Source organism: Equus przewalskii, chromosome 30 (genome assembly GCF_037783145.1).
Source record: "Equus przewalskii isolate Varuska chromosome 30, EquPr2, whole genome shotgun sequence".
Classification (NCBI taxonomy): Eukaryota; Metazoa; Chordata; class Mammalia; order Perissodactyla; family Equidae; genus Equus; species Equus przewalskii.
The window spans coordinates 18,270,827-18,283,762 of NC_091860.1; the positions used below are offsets into that span (position 1 = coordinate 18,270,827).

The 12,936-nt window shown below is 36.7% G+C and overlaps 1 protein-coding gene across 4 annotated transcripts in view; it reads left to right on the forward strand.

Annotated features, from left to right (window-relative positions):
- The window catches only part of MINDY3 (MINDY lysine 48 deubiquitinase 3), an 84,631-nt gene that overhangs the window by 45,922 nt on the left and 25,773 nt on the right, over positions 1-12,936 (forward strand). The window lies entirely within an intron of this gene.

Here is a 12,936-nt window from a genome sequence, read left to right on the forward strand (position 1 = left end):
CCTTTGAAGTAAAATAATATAAAGCCAGAAGATCATGTAAATGGTAAATGAGGTCAGTAATACTGGATAACATTTATTACGTCTGGTTTAAAATTTGTTTTAATAAACTAGCATTTTTGTAGTCTTCGACATTTAGAAAATACGGCAGATTTTGCTGTTCATTACATTATAGCAGGATCTATTATTTGCTCACTCTTTCTTTGATATTTCTAAAATTGACCAAGTGATTTTGGCTGTGAATTTGGTTTTGTTATTTTTTATTTTTGAGTTTTGGTCTGTTTGTTTTTGGTGGATTTGTTCGCTTTATGTTCTATGGCACGAAACAAACAAGCGTTGGGTTTTTTTTCACCAGCAACTTAATGTAAATGCTGATGTCTTTTTCTATAAAACTGGTATATTTGTTCGCCTAGATATGTATTTCATGTGCTGAGTTCTTTATACTGATTATGATTAAGTAAAAAAGCTTGTTTTAAGGTCACAATTTTCAAGGCAATCTGTAAATTCCCATTGTAAAATGCCTTGGAAAAGTAATAGAATTCTTCATGTGACTTATACACTGGAGGTGATAATAGTTGCCACTGTCTTCATTCATATAGAAACTCATTTGTCACGTATTTACTGGGCATATAGCATGTCTCTGGCATTATGCCGGGTGCTGTGAATACAGTTGTTAGCAAAAGTAGACATAGCTCCTGTTCTTATGGAAGTGTGTGTTCTAATGGGGGGAGGGGGGCAGCATTAATCAAAGAATCACACTTATAAAATTACAACTGTGATGAATGCTGACAAAGCACAGGTCTATAAAGCTATACAAATTTCTCCTGGTTTTGGAAGATAAGGAGTATTTCCTTGAAGAATTGATGTCTAAAATGAGCACTGAGTCATCAGTAAGATTAAACTAGGAGAAGAGAGAGAAAAGAGCATTCCTTACATAGGAAATAGAGCAAACAAATGGCTGGGGGAGAGAGGGCTATGGTGTGAACAAGCTGAAAGAGGAGGGCTGGAACACAGAAGTTGGGGGTGGGGAGCAAGGTGTCAAATGAGGCTGTGGAAGTAGGCAGGCCACGCGACGCTATGCTAAGAGTAATGACAACCACTAGACTTTCTAAAAATCAGTGGTGGTGGTAGTTTTAGGGAGATAGGAAGGAAGGGGAAAGGATTAAATTTGCATTTTGAAAAAATCATTCTGGCTAATTGTGGAAGACCGACATATGTAGAGAGTGGGTGAACAAGACTTTTGTAGTATTTCAGGTAAGCAAAGAATGTAGTTTGGTCCAGGGTTACAAAGGTAGAGTTGGATAGAGCTACATAAGGTAGAGATGGATAGAAGTGGGTAAATTTGAAAGACTTATTCCTGAGTTAAACTGACAGGACTTGGTGATAGATGCCCTTGCTGTTGCCCTTCACAGTGCTGTATATCTTCTCAATCCAGCAACTAAAACGACCCCGTTAAAATGGAAGTCACTTCATGTCACACTCCTGCTCAAAATCCTGCATTGACTCCACTTTCACTAAGAGTAAAAGCCAAACTCCTTAGAACAACCTCCTGGGCCCTACCTCCCCGCATCCGACTCCGTGTTTGTTGCCTCTCTAATCTCATTTCCTGCCACTCCCCCTCCTGTCTTTCTTGGCCACACTCGCCTGTCCTCTCCCTCAGAAATGAGGCAGGCCCTTTGCACGTGCTATTCCCTTTGCTTAAAATGCTCTTGCCCCAGATGTCTGTATAAAGGATTCCTGCTTTCTTCAGGTCACTATTCAAACATCACCTCCTTAGTGAGGCCTTGCCTGGCCACCTTTTCTAAAATTCCAACCCCTTTCTCTTCCCTCTTTTCATTAATATTCTCTCTTTCTCTCCAAATAGATATGTATATATATGTTTTTAATTGAGGTAAAATTCACATAAGAAAGTTAACCACGGCAGGTGAACAATTTAGTGGCACTTAGTGCATTCACAGTTTTGTGTAGCCACCACCTGTATCTAGTTCCTGAACATTTTCTTCTTCCCAGAGTAAAACCCCATATTTATTAAGCAGTTATTCCCCATTCCTCCTCTCCAGAGCCCCACCAACCACCAATCTGCTTTCAGTCTCTATGGATGTACATACACAGGTTATTTCATATAAGTGGACTGATACCATATGTGACTGGATTGTTTCTGGATTCTTTCATTGAGCATAATGTTTTTGAGATTTGTCTTCATTGTAGCATGTATCAGTACTTCATTCCCTTTTTTGGCTGAATGATATTTCACTCAGTGTATATAACACAGTTCATTGATCCCCCTATCAGTGGACATTTGGTTTGTTTCCACCTTTTGGCTATTGTGCATGGTGCTGCTGTGAGCATTCCCACACAAGCACTTGTTTGGAGTCCCTGTTTTCAGTTCTTTGGGGTATTAACCTAGGACTGGAATTGCTGGGTCATATGGCAGTTCTATGTTTCACTGTTTGGGGAACTGCCAAGCTGTCTCTACAGCAGCTACACCATTTTACATTCCCTCTGGCAACGTACAAGGGGTCCAAGTTTTCCACATCTTTGTCAACTTTTGTTCTTTTCCTTTTTTGTTTTTATTATAACTGTCCTAGAGGTTGTTAAGTGGTCACTGTGGTTTTGATCTGCGTTTCCCTAGAGACTAATGACATTGATCATCTTTTTATGTGCTTTTTGGCCATTTGTATATTTTCTTTGAAAAACTGTCTATTCAACTTCTTCGCCTATTTTTGAATTGGGTTGTCTGTCTTTTTGTACCTGAATTGTCAGAGTTTTTATATATTCTGGTTACCAGGCACATACTATATATTTTACTTGTTGTTTTATCTCTTGTCTGTCTCTCTCACTAGTACGCTCTATGAAGGTAAGTTTTTTGACTGTTTTGTCTCCTTTCTCCCAACACCTAGAACAGTGCCAGCCACAGTGTTGGTGCTCAGTAAATTTTGGTTGAATAAATAAATTGCAGGAAACCCTGAAGATTTATCTCATCAAAGATTGTGATGTAGTCATGTTGGTACTTAATAAGGGGTTTAAGGGGGCTTAAGAGTTCTAACTTGTCTTTGATTATAAGAATGCAGTAGATCCCTAAGCTTATAAATCAAGAACTAGCAGTTATAATGCATGCAATATCCTATATAGAGACAAAAACAGAACTAACTTGTGCCCTTCTACCCGATCAACTGAAATGCACATACATACAGCCTCTTTCTCCAGATTAGTCAATAAACACTTTGATGTTTATTGATGTTTTTAAACAAACACTGTTATACCATATACTCTAACATAATTAAGATTTATGTTCACGGTTTGAGGGTGGATAAGAAAATTGTTTCTATTCGGTTAATAACTTCTTAACTGTCTGTTTTGGTTTTTCCTTCTGAAGTGGATAGTTTACTTTTAGAACTTAGGTAGTTAACTATATATTGTTTTAAAAGAGATGCAAGTGTGTGATTTTAAGTTTGAGTGCCAAACTAATTACTTAAAAGTTATCAGTTGATGTTTGAGATGTCCAGTGGCCCAGAACTTACCTTTTTCTCTTTTATTGGAACCGTCTTCCTGACCCATGGAGAATTATTGTACATGTTTTGTCGGATTGGAAAAGGTTTTTACAATTCAGTTTTACTTGAAAATCTACAGTAAAATAAATTTAATAATTAACTTTTATGAACAGGTTGTAAATCTTCAGATTAATCGTTTATAACCATCTTCTTTATTAAGTTTTTAGATTTAACAATCATCTTACTTTTCTATCTGAGATAAAGTGATCTTTTTTATCTTACTAAACCACGTGTGTCTGTGAAACAACATCGATATTGTACTCTTTGATGTATCTTAGAGAATGTGGTTGCAAAAAATAGAAGCAAGTCATTCTAAATAAATGGGAGTTTTATACTTAATATTGAGGGGGAATGCACAGAATCTATCTGCAGGGACCTTATAAGGACTCAGAATCATCAAGCAGCAGGGGCCCCACAGAACTCTCTAATAAGAGGATGTGGGTGAGGTGAAATGCTGTACGTAAATGGACTTCTTCAAAGAAGGAAACTTAATTTCTATTTAGTAGGGTGGAGAATTTTCCACGCAGGTCATCTGAGCTATGGCAGAACAAAACCTTCAGATCTGTACATTGTGAGGGAGCATGCCCTGTGGGCATGGGCAATGTCTTCAGAAATCATAACCATGGTACTTTTGATGAGATTAGCTGAAAACTTGCAAACCTCCTGCACAGGTAAAGGAAATGATTTTCAATAGTAGATGCTTAAAGAATTTAGAACCTATATTTAAACTTATCTTTTTTTTAATTGTTTCCCTTAATTTCAAGAGAAAACATAGCTCTTATTGTTAAAACATGGCTGTGTAACATTTGTTTTATAATATGTTACATCTTGCCACCTTTTAGGAGTCAGGCCTTTTCATACTGAGACATTTTAATATACTTTAAATGCGCAAATATTACCTGATAGAATATTATGACCTTTGTCCTCTTACCCTTTTCTTCTCTCTAACCATCATTTTACCCTTTGATTCTTTGTCTTCCTTTTTTATATTTGGGTTTTAAGATTAAATTATTTGGGTCACTTTCATAATTTCCTCTTGAATTAAAATTAATTATAAAATTAATTATGAAATTAATTTTCAATGCAAATTCAAGAGGTGGGCTTTAAATTTGAAAATATGATACTTTTAATAATATTAGAATTATCTGTATAAAATGGTAGACAGAATAAATTTGTCTTTTTTGCTTTTATTGTGCATTTGAATCTCAGTGTGGAATGACAGCTGCTGATCTAATATAAAAATTGGGCCTACCGATAACATCTAGTTTCATCTTCAGAAGATTAGTGACTAATTTCCTTCGTAACCCATTTCAAACTTTCTATTGAAGTTGGGGAGATGAGTTTTACATCCCTTTTTGTACTCTTTTATGGTTATAAAAGGACTCTTTGTATGTGTGTGCAGAGTATCACCTTTGACCTTTCCTATGACAAAGCAGTTTTCCTTTCAGGTAAGAACACGTGAAAACACATTACTGTTTTTAATCGCAGATATATAAAGAAACTGAATTAAATGCAAAGGAGAAACAAAACATTGAACTGTTCCCGCGTGAGCTGACTATTCTTACAGTGGTATCTGTTACTGGGAGTCTAGATAGAATTCTTTCTACAGAGCAGGCTCCTTTTGGGTATGGCTCTTTGGTGTAACATTAGGAAGACTACTGCAGTTAAATGTTAGAGCCCTTTCTTTAGGTGTTTAAAAACTGAACAGTACTACTTTGCCATTAATGCACTGCTCTGTGTGTAATAAACACAATTTTAAGGAAAAGAAGTAAAGTGGTGCTTTATAGACTTTATTTGTTACAAAGAAAATTCACCTCTACGTATCTTTAATTTTGGGGTAAAAATCATGGGACTTGGAATACAATGAAATTCACAGTTGGGCATTTTGTAGTCGAGTTTTCCTTTGTATTAATGTGATTTAATCATTCCAACCATTTATCTTAAGTAAATTTTAGAGTATGTGTACATCTTTAAATTTCATGGCTTATCTATTACAGAAAGGAAATGGATTTAACAGCTAAAGTATTTAATTTTATAGTTTAAATCATAAGTTGTCATGTGACGTTTAACACCTATCTTCCAAAATAAAAAAAGTGACTTCAGACAAAAGATACTGAAGTTAATCTGTTATTTGAACTACTTGGAAATTTTGGGTGGAAGTCTACATGGGCTAACAATTTTCAATTATTTGAATTATTAAAAGCTTATGAATTTTTAACCACAAACTCTTTCCTAACTGCTTAGCACACTTTGGAGCTAACCCTTATCAGCTATCATTGGGTTATGCCAATGATTTGTGCCATCATAATATTAAAACTTTATTTTTATTATTTTGATCAGAAATCTTTCAAAATATATTATATTCTTACCTCCTTAAACACAGTGAAAATTAATTGCCCTTATGTACTCTTTCATACTATTCTGAATGCCCTCATGCAGCCGTTTCTGTATCTGGTTTATAATTTTTATGAATTTTCTTTTTCTCTCAGTTATCTCAATCATGTCAGTGATGTCAGCCTATTTACTGAACATGGTCCCTCTTTCCCTTTGAATTTGTTTCTTAGAATTTTTTGTTACAGTAGAACCCAAATAATAGTCCAAACAAGATAAAATATCGTTGATAGAAAGGCCCAAAGGTGCCCTGTCATGAGTCTGAGTTTTCATTAGAATCAGCATTGGTAAATCCATACCTCCAGCTGTCTGTCTATAATTTTGAAAGTAATTGTAGCAAATAGAGTTGATAGCAGAATAGGGCACAAGGTCTTATATATTCATGCAGGATAGTGTGAACAAGTTTATGATTTTTTCTGTGCTTTTGTTTATGTTATCCTCTGCCCAGAATGTGATCAAAATCCTTCTTAGCATTCATGGTCCAGCCTTGACATCTTCTGTGTTGTGACTACTGATTTTCTCACTCCCCTGTTGCTCTTAGAATTTCTTCCAACTTCCTACCTTCTTGTGATCTGTGATACTACCTAATTTACCTTTTTTCCCACAGTACCTAATAGATCTACATTAGGCTTTGTGCTAAGTACTGTTGAAATGCAAAGATTAATGATACATTGTCATAGTTGACTATTTACATTTGCTGAGTGTTTTCTGTGTGTCAGGCACTGTGCTAAGCATTTTACGTGCGTTCCTCATTTAATCCTCAATGCAACCCTTTGAAGTAAGTACCATTTTCATCTACATTTCATAGTCTGGGGCCAGTGAAAAATAACATCTCCATAGTTATTTGCTAGTGAGTGCTAGAGCCAGGATTCAAACTCAAATCTTCTGACTCCTGAGCTTTTCACTACTTCTCCGCGCTTAGGAAAACAAAAACCAAAAAATTATACTAGGCAAGAGTAGAGACTAGAAGAGGGAAAAGGTGGGTGCAGAGGAGATGTTACTTGAATTAAAGAACGTGGTAAGTTTTAGACTCACATGAAATGAGGGCTGTGTTCTAGGCTTGGAAAAAAGATTAAGCTAAAAGACAAGAGATGTGTGACGGGAAAATTCATGCTATATTTGGAGAATAGTAATTGGTTCTTTATGGCTGAACCATACTAGTTGTGCTAGGATATTCGGATGAAAGCAAAGGTTAGGATCAGACTTAGGACCAGCTGGAATAATCATTGATTCCCAAACCATCTTCCCTATACTTACGTTGGTGTACTTACCTTGATGTGAAAGCCATGACTATCCAAGGCATGAATGTGTAGCGTATTCATCAGAGGAGAACAGTTTTCTTAGTGAAGAGTAAAAACCTCTGAGAGGCTGTAGTAAAACTTAACAATATTAGGAATGTGAGTGCTGTGACTATTTTTCACAGTGAAATCTTGTTTAAAATAGTAGAAAAGGAAGTAGGATTTGAGAGGGAGGGGCAGAGGTGTCCCTCACTTTGCATTTTACTAATCCAAGCCCACCATGCTTAAATTACTATATTGTGCGGACTGCACTTTGAGTAATCTTTTTAGGCTTTCATTTTCATATGAAATATATGAGGTCTAGATATGTGGAGATTCCCTTATATACAGCTTATATGGTTAAAATCAGTGTCAGTGGGTAGCAGGAGGGAAGAGACGAGAGGAAGAAGTCGGCCAAGTATGAATAGGAAGAGCAAATGGAACACAGGTGGCACAGCAAAGGAAAACCCCTGCCAGAATGTTAGGTTTTAATTCCTTTTGGCAACTTCCTGAAGTGACAAACAACCCTAAAATTTCAGCAGTTTACATGGTAGTATTCAAGAAGAGGGCAATGAGAGCAGTCCACCCCAGGTAGGAGGGATGTTGACCTCTGAAATTGTTTAGATTTGCCTGCATATGATGATAATAAAAAGGAATTCAACAAAGTCAGTTTTATTATATTTAAATTCTCTACAAACAGCGTACCCTGGTTTTTTGGGGTTTTTTTAAAGATTTTATTTTTTTCCTTTTTCTCCCCAAAGCCCCCCAGTACATAGTTGTATATTCTTTGTTGTGGGTCCTTCTAGTTGTGGTATGCGGGACGCTGCCTCAGCGTGGTTTGATGAGCAGTGCCATGTCCGCGCCCAGGATTCGAACCAACGAAACACTGGGCCACCTGCTGCGGAGCGTGCAAACTTAACCACTCGGCCACGGGGTCAGCCCCCAGTGTACCCTGTTTTTGTCGGAACTGGGGCACACCGCTCCCACCATACCCCCGTCCCCAAACACACACAGTGAAGCTTCTTTCTGTCTTAATTTACATGTTGGCTGCTGGTGTGCTCCGCGTGCATTTTCATTCTAAGAGCTGGACTGAAGGAATGTGCACTTTTGGCAGAGGGAAAAGAGAGACACTTGGCAGAGCCACAGATGGCGCTTAGAGCTTCTTCTAGGAGCTAGCATAATGTCACTTCTGCTTATATTTCTCTGGCCAAAAGAAGTCACCTCGCCAAACCTGATGTCAGTGGAGCTAGGAAGCAGACCCTTCCCACAGAGAGGCACTTAAGGTCCTATAGCAACAAGCAGTGATGTATAACCCTCTTACAAAGACAAGAGCCAGAAGGAATTGAGAATAATACCATCTATCACCATAGGTTACTTTGTCTCTGGGTAATTTAACAGAGTTTAAATTAATTCAAATGATGTAGAGTCTTTACTTAGAAGTAAGGAGGAATGTTTGACTATCAGATTGATATTTTGTGTTTGTGTGTGTGTGAGGAAGATTGGCCCTGAGCTAACATCTGTGCCAGTCTTCCTCTATTTTATGTGGGATGCCGCACAGCATGGCTTGACAAGTGGTGCTAGGTCTGTGCCTGGGATCCAAACCAGCAAACCATAAGCCGCCAAAGCAGAGTGTGTGAACTTAACCACTGTGCCACTGGGCCAGCCACCTGTCAGACTGATTTTTACCCAAGTGATTGTATAGTATTAACTTCTACCATTTAAAAAAAGTCAGATAACTATTTTTCTTGAATTATGTCAGTGTTCATGTGCCTAGAGAGTAATGGCTTATGTTAGCTGTTTTCTTAATGAAATACAGTAGTTAAAAAGCTAACAGCTTTTCTCGGCCCAGTTCTTCCTATAAACGAGAGAACACAGAAAGTGATTCTAGATGCACAGGAGGGTCATTACACAAAGTGGACGTCTTAGGCCTTAGGGATGAATTCTCTGGCAGAAACCAGTGAAGAAAGGCTGGAAGGATTGTTAAAGTGAGTTGTACAGTTATGGTAAGAGGGAGAGAAAAGAATTCCATTCATTAATATTAATACTTGTAATGATTACAGTAGATCATATCCATTGGAGACTTCGCCTACTGCCTTGTTTCCACTTGTACGCTTAAAGAGTTTGTTTTTATGGAGAAAGAACCTTAGAGGGCGTTGCTTCCTGCTTCCTACCCTGACCTCTCTCTGGATACGACACAAATCAGTGCCACACAGCAGTGGGCTGTTGTGGAGAGAGCCTGGGACTTCTGCACATTGCTTGGGAAATAATGAAAAAGTAAGAAAAAAGACCGCTGTCCTACCTCCTTTCTGTTGATGGCGTCAACTGAATTCTTTTTCCAGCACTGGCACTGAAGAACGTTATATATACTTGAGGGCATTTGATAATTGATTCAAAATCTATTTCATAGTGGTTCCCAAATTATGTTCATAAGTATAGTGAAGTCAATATGAAACATAAAGTGATTTTAAAGTGAAATTTTACTTAAAGCTTAAAGGTAAATTATATATATACCAGTTAACTTTATCTTTTTGGGGGAAGAGCTTTTAGCAGCACTATAAAATGTCATCTGCAAGCTAAAATGTAATTTATATATGCGTGATCATTTCTGAAGGTTATGTTAGGCTCTTGGAGGTTCTTTGATTACTCATGGGAGCAGATTGCTCTCGATAATGGTGAAAGGTGAAATGAATAAACTTTAAAGACCTTTTCAATAATGAACTACTTAGACCTAGCCAGCTAACTGAACACAGGCCTCCCTTATATTTCAGTAGGTGTTTAGGATAGCTAATGTTACAACATTTTAAAAGGTTTATGGTGAACAGTGAATAATTATATTGATAGTACAGACAAGGCTACATGAAGAAGTATTTGTTTCATGACTGTAGGATATTAGATAGTCCCATTACAGCTTTCCTTTTTTTTTTTTTTTTCCCTTCTCTTCTATAGCACTTTTAAGGAAAGTGGGTGAGGCTAGATAATTTTAAAAGTTATATTCTTTGGCAGTCCCTGTTGACCAGTAAATTGACTAAATAGAAATTGTTTGCACTAACATTCCTCTGATAAAAGCATCTAATTATATTTGGCTAATGTAGAGAACTGCTTTTAGAGTAAAAAATAATTGTGATGGTAAATCACAGCTTAAATAGCTAACTAAATATTTGCCTCTTATATTTACAATCTTTTCCTAGTTGGGGGTACTTGAAAGAGTTTCAGGTGCAATACACATTGAAATTTTCTCCTAAGTGCTACAGCTAGGGATGAAAAAGAGAAAATGCTTACAAGTGCCCTTGCTGACTTGGATAACTTGGAATTACATCGTTGGAATCTCTTTATTTATTTATAATCCAATGGTTTTTTGAGGATGGAGGTTAATGTATGTTTGAATTTTATTTTAGAAGGTAATTTTCTTAAGATAATTTTAATAATATTCATGGAAATAAGCATATATTTTTCTCTCATCCATTACATTGTGACCTTAAATGTACAGCTAGGTCTTTCTCTATTATCTAATGGGCTTACCAGTATTCGAAACATTATGGGTGTGTGGATGGTTATATAGGAAAAAGAAATATGTAATCTGAAAGCTATTGCTGTATTAGGTATTGGAAATGGAAAATTTGAGGGGTAGAATTCTCTTCTTCAGATTATTCTTCACACTTATACCATTATTACATGAGAGTTCTATTTTACTTTGTTCTTTATAATTAAATCATTTCCTTTATGTGCAGTGAGAAAAGTATAGCAGTTATATTTCTCTCACTAAAATATTTTGTGTTGGGCCGACCCCATAGCATAGTAGTTAAGTTTGGCATGCTGCACTTCGGCAGCCCTGGTTCACGGGTTTGGATCCCAGGTGCAGACCTGCACCACTCATCAACCGTGCTGTGGCGGCAACCCACATATGAAATAGAGGAATATTGGCGCAGATGTTAGGGCCAATCTTCCTCAAGCAAAAAGAGGAGGATTGGCAACAGATGTTAACTCAGGGTGAATCTTCCTCAAGAAAAAATTAGAATAAAATATTTTGTCTTAAGATTGTAAAGAAATGTTTCCCAATTGAATGGAATTCTCTGCTTGCTGTTCAAACTTGCTGTCCAATATGAAATATATTTAATATTAATATATTACCAAATTTGTTACATGGATCATTCTGCCACAGATCTTTAAACTAGGAGCTTCGTTCAGAATTGTTTAAGTTAAATAAATTGGTAAAAATTAGAGTTGGAATTTTAAGACAAATTAGAAAGTTAAAAGGAGTTAACATGAAACACTTTAATGGGAATGGAAGGTAGTTTTGTAACTTTTCCTGATTTCATCTATAAACATTTAAACATTTAAATTGAAACAAGCTTTAAGGGATTGTTTTCTACACTAATCTAAAAAGCACTGTAAACACTCAAAATAAGCAAGCCAATAATCAATTTGGAAGACTGTACTGGTTTTAATTTGGGGATGAACACTTTTCGAATGTTTTCATTAGAGTTTACTGTAATCTTTTTTTTTCTTTTCTTTTCCTTTTTTTCCCCCGTCTAGTATAAACACATCTTAAAATAAGCAGTATGATTAAGAACAGTTAATTCCCAAGGAGTTTAGCAAATTAGCTATTAAAATAGAGACCAAAGGAGCAAACCAAGATATTTGTTTTTCATCATTTAAGACACAATTTGCTTTATTTATAATGACAGTTATAGTTGATGGTTTTATTATGTGGAGCCTGACCAGTACTACTGGGTTGTATTTTGGGAAGAAAAAAGGAATTTCTCTGTAAGTAGGTCACATATGGGTTTTTTGTTGTTTCCTCACATACAGGGTTTTGAGATACTTGTCTCACACCTCTAAACTTTACCCAATAAGTTGCTATCTGAATTCCTTTTTTGGAAAAAGTCTATCCCCACGTCTTTGCATTAATGTGCTTTCATCTGTTCAGCATGTTCCCTGGTAGGTTCCCCAGCCCTAAGCTCTAGTGCTCACGTGCTAGTTCTCCCAGCCTGGAAAAAGCGTGCCGTTGGCAGACATTAAGTGTTCATAGTGTGCAAACATTAAGGTAACTCCATGTGCTCTACTTGGATGTTAACCATCACTTCCAAACTCTAAATGTTCACAGTTAAATTCATTCTTCCATCAAAGCTGATTTCCCTTTGTAACTACTCCTTTTTCCTCACAGTTCTCAGTCCTTTTCGAGTCTTCCGGTTCCCCTTGTGCTCTGCTATGTCACATCTCTCTACCTTTCATGATTCTGTTCCTTCTAGCTGAATTCTCTACCTTCTTTTCTCTTTCAGATGAGAGACAAAATATCTTTTCTGTAAAACCTATTAAGGTGATTAAGACAGCTTTATATCCCCAGATGTGTCAGAAACAAGGAGTGTTTAATAAGTGTTAGAGCATTTGGGGAAAAAAATATATTCTCTAAATCATAGGTCAGCAAACTATGGCCCACAGGCCAAATCAAGCCACCACTTATTTTTGTGAAATATTTATTGGAACACAGCCATGCTCATTTGATTATGTATTATTGTGTTATCTTGCTGCTGAGACCATAAGGGCCTGCAAAACCTAAAATATTTGCTCTCTGGCCCTTTACAGGAAAAATTTGCCAACCCCTGCTCAAAAGGAACACTTGTTAAACCAGAGTACATCAGGAGTTTTACCCATCTTTCTATATCAGGCGAGCATATATAGCCTATTCAAAGAAGAATAACATTTTCTAAAGCCGAAGTTTG